Here is a 7,578-nt window from a genome sequence, read left to right on the forward strand (position 1 = left end):
GTTTCAATATATAAGTTTCAAATTATTATTGCCCAAAAATTTGGAGTGCATGATTTTTCAAAATAAGGCAAATGACGTTTGAAAAATCATAAACGTCAATTTTTTTTTCAATAATTAAACATTTTTTTGTGCATGTTTCAAGAAAAAAGTTGAATAATACAATCACACGTTCATGGCTTGATTAGCAAGATATGAGGTTTCTTTTCCGAACAAAAAAACAATGGATGTTACGAAACAGTTTTTATTTCGAAGTGATGTCAACAATTTCGAGTAACAACTTTATACAGTAGGTTGCGACTTTTCAATCATTTGTGTTCTTCCTTCACTTTTGAAAAGTTTATGCTGGGCTCTAATATTCTGGAAAGGAGGCTTACGATTGTTTCGATTTTTGTTTTATTAAGTCGCTGACAAAGTACGGTTTTTTGAAAATTGGCGTGGTTTTTTTTCAAATGTTTATAACGTTTGAAAATATATCAAATTGATTTTTTTTCTTCATATTGTGTTATTCAATAGACTTTCCAAGAATTCCATGCAAAATATGACTTTCAAATCCTGCAAAATAATATATCGGTGAATTATTGTGAATCAAAGTAGAGCCGCGCATTTGCATACAGTTTAAAAAATAATAGACCTATATTTTTGTTATAATTTTTAAACGTTAACGGATATTGCTTTTTATTTTCTTTACAGTAAAATTCTTTTACATGAGTGAGGCTCGTTTGCACTAAAAATCAGTCCCGTAATGAGAAATCCATCTTTTCTCAATTGATGAATATTTCACTTAAACGTTTGGTAAATTGCACGACTTTTTAGCTCATTCCTATGATTCTTAATGGGTTAAAATTTGTCGATTGAATGCCAACGAAGCCCATTGCAAAATCTTTTACCATGATGGCTCGCGAGGAAAAGCTATTCGGTATAAACTTTTTTGTGATGATAAAGATTTATTAAGTCTGGGTACGATTTGAACTGTTGTGGGGCTTCATCAGAGTAGAGATATATATTTCTGGCATATTTAGAAATTGTTTCAATGAAATCGTCAACATTTCAACGGAGACTATCACAGGCACACAAAAAATCCATTGCGTGAAAGGACGAAGAAAAAGAAAAACAATAACATCCGTTTAGGAATAAAAATTTAGATGAAAGTACAGGATCATTAGGATGACATTTAATGAACCTGTATGAAATGGAATCTAATATGAAAAGTATGAAATCACCAGACAAAAATTCGAGCCGCATCAAGTTTCATAGCTTTTTGATAAATCAACAAATATCAATTTAGTAAACGGCGTTTTGAAGAGGACAAATATACCTTCAGATCTCATTTTCCAAACATTTTTTGTGATTTTTTTTATTTGGCACATTTTTTTGAAAATAGCCGTTTTCCGGTCGGTTTCCAGATATGGTTTCCAGATAATCGGAGACATGGTTTTTGGAAATTTTTCTCGCTAATTGTTTTTCATCACCACTTTGCAAGAGAAAGCAAGAGCTTCAATTTCATTTTGGAAAAAGTCTTGTGCAATTTTTTCTCTCAGGATTTTCTTATTTTCGCATGAAAAAGACCATGTTGAGAAAATACGGCTAAGTTCGAAAAATTCAAAGTTGAAGTGAAATTTTTAAAATAGAAAAAATATACTTAAGAATGTTTTGGGCGACTACAATTTTTGTTCGAATTTTTTTTCTACGTCATTTCTAGTCGAAACTCTACAGATTGGAGTCTGCAACTCGACAACCATGAGGTTTGAATTCAAGTATATTAAAAGATAGTCTTTTTTCATTCGAGTTCTCGATTTATAAACAAGTTTTAAGATTTTTCTTAAAAATTTTATAAAATTTGAATTACACTAAGATTCAGTGACATATAACAACAGCTGCATACAACTAGATACGTGCGTCGGAATTGCAAGAAAACCTTTACGAATCATTTTATTCGAAGAAAACGAAAAACCATTTTGAAGTGTTAATTAAATGAAAAAAACGAAAATTCGTTGAGCGTCTCGTACAATCAAATAATGGAGATACCCTTGCGGGAGATTTTTTTTTACCTTCTCGAAACTACTCAGCTGATAGGAAATTTTTTTTTTTTTTCGAGTACTCAAATACACACACACATACACACACACGCACGCGCGCACGCACGCACACACACAATTAGGGAGTGCGGAAAAAATGGTATTTTTTTTATTTGCAGAATAATTTTTGATATAACAGAATAAGTTGAACAAAGGTGAAAAAAGAAATTCCAGTAACAGAGCACACTATAAAATCATTTCGAACGGGGTACCGTATTTGAAGATTTTCCATAAAAATAATCCAGAAAAGTATGGTGACTTCCGATCATTGTATCTTTAGGAAAAATTCAGGAAAAAGGATAATCAGTTCTTTAGGAAAAAATCACCCAAAAATTCAATCATATGATTTTATAGAAAATTGATTTCCCTATAAAACAAGGACTTGTGTTGAAAAATTTTTTTTTCCCAAACTCTGTCGAAGTCATATTTTTCATTTGACAAAAAAAAACTCCTGATAATTTGCCGTGAAGCATTTTCTGCATCGTGAGAAAAAATCAACAAAGTCATCGAATAAGGGTTTTCTTGATAATTCCGTATACTTTTTGTTCAATCTTCAAGATATACCCGTTTTCCATTAGCGACCACTTGAAGTTGAATAAAAAAAAATTAGTCGATTCAAAAAACGTGTGTTTTCTTACTAACATTACCAGAAACTCAGGGTGAATCGAATTACTGGAAGATAAATGTGAATGTTTTCGTACTTTCACCAAGTATTTGTGTATTATTTTCGATTCAACTTCAAACAGTGATAGCATTAGAACGTTTTCTCCGAGATAATTCTTTATTGCAGAGAAATCGATTATCTATGAAAACGTATTATTGAATTTTTGCACGTTTTTTTTTCCTGGATAGTTATGATACGATGATCAGAGGTCCCAATGGTTTTCTAGTTTATCCTTATGATAATTCCTCTTTGAAAAATTAACTGATATTTTAAAATTTTCCAGTTTTACTACATTTTCCAGAAATGATATTCTTCAGGCAAAAATACGGTAACTCTGCGGTAAAAATAACATGAAACGCCTTTACTAACGAAATTAAAGTTGTTGCTCCTTTGAATCAGGTTATCAGAGGAAATTTAGCGAGAAAAATTTCCAACCATTCCAGAAAATGCGCATCTATAAAAAAATCCTAATTACACTTGGAAAGGGATATATATAAAGGTAACTTTTTCTTCTTCAAAACGCCGTTAGTTAAATTGAAACATTTATATATAATATGTGTATATAATATTAGGGTGTGCGAAAAAAAACGATATTTTTTTTCCTTTGCATCCAGCCGAAAAAGGTAATTCAAGGTGAAAAAAAAGAATCCCAGAAGGAGAGCTCACCAAAAAATTTTTCGAATGGTGCTTTGCGTTTAAAGATTTTCCATAAGAATAACCCAGGAAATGATTGAGACCTATGATCATTGTGTCATAACTTTTCAGAAAAAATCGCACAGTAACGACAATGATATATTTTTATAGAAAATCGATTCCCCTACAAAAAAAAGTCCATATGTACGTACAGCTCGGAGTAGCCATTCCGATGCTATCACCCTTTGAAGTTGGATCGTTAGAAAAAAAATTTTCATAATGCTGTCGATATCAAATTTCTTTTTTTTTTACCTTGAATTACCTTTTTCGGCTGGATGCAAAGGAAAAAAAATATCGTTTTTTTTCGCACACCCTAATATATATACATGTACAAGAGTGGACTCCGAAACGCTTTTGTAGGTTTTATATAGCAGCGGTCTCGAGATCCTCGAGGCAAGCCAAACGGACGCATGGCAAAAAAAAGATCGTACAAAAATGAAAACCTTGCATTTTCTGTTCGGAGCAATTCGCACAGGCGGACAACGGGCCAACAAACGGGGTTCTAAGATCATCAGATTTTGACGAAAGTAATAAGTAATGAAAGGTCCCCGTATATGAAATGATCAATATTAGACGCAAAATTAGCAATTCTTTTTTTCTCATCAACAAATTAATGAAAAATGCATTTTTTTCGGTTTTTTGCTCGTAAAACAAAAAACCCACAAAGCTATGAAAAATAAATCATAATACGAAATGTTGAGAATGAAAATGTCAAGAGAATGAATGCAGAAACGACCTGATTAATGAATAATTAGCAGAGAAAATGGGAGCAAATCTAAAAAACAACGCTTCTTTAAACATTCGTATCGTTGCGATTTTTAAAGTGTTCGTTCCCAATGGTATACATTGATAGATACTTCGGTGTGCAAAATTCAGGCATTTCCAGATGATTGGTATTTTAGTAATTGCACTTAGAAGTTTTGAGTGCCATATTTTTCAGTGAGACGGGATCCTCTGGGAGTCGACTGATTTCAATTTACCAAACCAATTCATAATTATTCGACGCTCGACTGTTTTTTCATGTCCGCACTGAACTCAGGGCAAACATATATATTGGGCATTCCATGTCACTTCAGCCACGGAAAAAAAAATTCTACAAATATTTAAAAAATCGAGTCACTTCATCGAAAAACATTCACCGAGTGGCAAAGAAAAAAATCGCCGTTTTTCTCGTTGATCATCATTTTTAACATTTTTTCATTCAAATGACTGTATTTTTGATAAATCTTGACGTAATTACATTTATGGAAAACGAAAATGTGCGTATCTTTATGACCTTTTTGAAAAAAATTTATTCTGAATTCATTAAGTGGAACATCTGTTTCAGGACAAAATATGAAAAAATATTTTTTTCTCAAAGAAAGACACTTGTTATTTTATTTTTAAAAATTTCCCCAAATTGTGAATACAAAACACTGATTCTTAGTATTTTTTATTTTATGGGATTTTTAAACACCGTGGAGTAACAGTTATTGAAAAAAAAAATTTTTTTCATCAATATTCGATTGAGAGCTTGAAGCACTTGTAGGTTCATTTTTTCTAAAATTGATTATTGCTTTGATTTACAATTTTTTATTGATTTTTCTTTTTGCAAGATATGAAAGTCATATTCAAAGTTCCAAATGGGAAAAAATTGGCATTCTATATTCTTAGAAATTACAGAATAGACAGAAAGGATTATTTTCTTACGACGGGCTCAAAATCCGTTTAATGAGAAGTGAAGTTTATGACAATTAAAAAAAAAATCGAACGATCCAAACGGACAAGAGAAAGATTTCGGAAAAGCAAATAAAGGAAATCGAGTAAAACAATTCGATGATATTGTTTTGTATAGAAAACACACAAGTTTGGAATAATAATAAATTTCATGTATTTTCGAACGAGTTATGGGCATTGAAAAAAAAAACACTACAATTTTTTATTATCCATATTTCGCGAACGGTTTGACAAAAAAATTAAAAAACAAACAATTGAAAAGCCTCTTTCTCACAGAGTATGAAAAGATTTGAAAATTTTTGAAAACAATTCGAAACGCTATCGCTCTGGTAAAGACTCTTTGGCAGCGACTTGTCATAACATAAATGTACTTGTCTCAGAGTCGCTGCCGCTACTCTAGATAATAAAATGTAAACCAAAATAGAAATTGAATTTTCACCGTCACTTGCGTTGGCACGGAATGCTCCGTATCGATCGTCCGTTCAGTAATAACGGAACTTTTATCGTAGATCACATACATAATGCTGAATTCATGTTTCTTACCTTTTTACTGCAATTTGACTCGGTGATCAATGTTGGTGGCGAAATATTGTGGTAGCGGTCGATCGAATGATGATAATCACAATTCTTAATTGATATTTTTCACAAAGATCGCAAAGCTTAGAGGTGTTTCGTCCAACTGTTTGCTCGATGAAAATACCGAAGAAAGCTGCTCAGGATTTCATCTACCTGGAGTAATTTTTGAATGACTAGGGTAGGGGTGAAGAGTCAAATTTTCTTTTCGTATTGGCCAGGAAACAAAAGAATATATATGCTGTTTCCAATTGAACGGGAATTCATGGTGGGAATGCTCTGGTTATAATTCTTCAACATTAGATTGGTGCTCTCAAACGGATTTCCTGAAATGTTCTTGCAAAGTTGTCGGCACAATTAATAATGTAGATATCAACGTCTTGCGGTAGTTTTTCGATATGACTTGATTGTTGTGCCCAGAACGTAAGAAAATTATTAAGAAGCTATACCAGTGTGACACTTTCAAATCGTTTTTTTTTGGATTATTCGATAGTTTTTACTTTCAAAAATATCCTGTGAAAGCGGCAAAGTCGCATCTTGAATAGTTTTTGAATGGCAGCGTTCTAAAGAGCGACCGCTCGCAGGTATTAGCCGCTAACTGGAACTTCAAACGCGTTTTTCTCGAAACGACATTTTTCAAAATTGCTGACGTGTTAACTCAACGAGATATCGACTAATCGACTTCAAATTGAAACTGAGTATTCTTGAATATATTTACTATACAATGACCTACGATCTTTTTGATTGGTTGAAAATTGTCAATTTGGCATTAAAAAAACGACCATTTTTTTACTCCAAAAAACGACACTTTTTTTCAAAACTACGCCATTTTGTTAATTTTTTATATTTTTAAAAAATCGTAATACCCCAACTTTAATAACCTTTTTGAATTTTTTTGTTTTAACTACTCATTCGGCTGGAAACATGTCAGTTAGTTGGGGAACTTTTTTTTTGGCACCTCCGAAGACAGCACAACTCCGTTATTTTTCAATATTTTTGTAAAAAAAAAATCTGAAAATACAGCTGAAAATATACCTTATTATGTTCAAAAAACTTCAAAACATTCTATATAGTACTTTCTTTTAAAAAAAATCCTGAAAATCGCCAAATTTTTCATGGGTTACACTGATATATGTAGCTCCTTAATCGTGCTGCGAGCAGATTTGAAAAGTACAAGAAATGAATCAAAAGATTGATTTTTTCTTCGTAATTTTGCTTCTACTCGTTATTGACATTGGTACTATGAAAAAAATCTATTAATTAAACTCCACATAGTTAGATATTCCATTTAATGTTGATTTCAATTTTATTCATGGCGAAGTAATGGTCTGATTCAACATGTCCCGAAAAAATTCAGAAGAGGAAATGGTTACAAAAAGAAGGTTTGGGGTAAATTGCTTTATACGCCATTCATACTGTTTAAGCAGTACAATAAGGTCGCCGAGCGGTAGACCTGCAACGGTTAATCCCAGTTGATATGCAAGTCTAATGTCCGTTTTCTCCAACATTAATCTGATTTTAAACCCGGTCTATCCTAGCTCGAAACTATATGAGAAAAATTTAACTGAGTTTGAACCGCGTCGGGGAAAACCGCCATAAGCAGTTCTAATGCCCTTTCAAAAACCTTATTTGTTAAAAGCTTTTATTATACGATTGGGGTAAAATTTGAAAGAGAAGTATTTCCAGAACACATTTTCCCTTAGTCTCGGGGAATTTTTTTTCCATGGCGAATAATGAGGATAACGAAATCTTTATTTTTGTTTTGAATAGATAAGTCTGTCGGTAGGCTTGAAAATTAAAACAGTCTCCATGAATTGGCCGAAAAATAAATGTATTTTATTACCCAATACGTTGCAA

The sequence above is a fragment of the Venturia canescens genome, chromosome 8 (genome assembly GCF_019457755.1).
Source record: "Venturia canescens isolate UGA chromosome 8, ASM1945775v1, whole genome shotgun sequence".
Lineage (NCBI taxonomy): Eukaryota > Metazoa > Arthropoda > Insecta > Hymenoptera > Ichneumonidae > Venturia > Venturia canescens.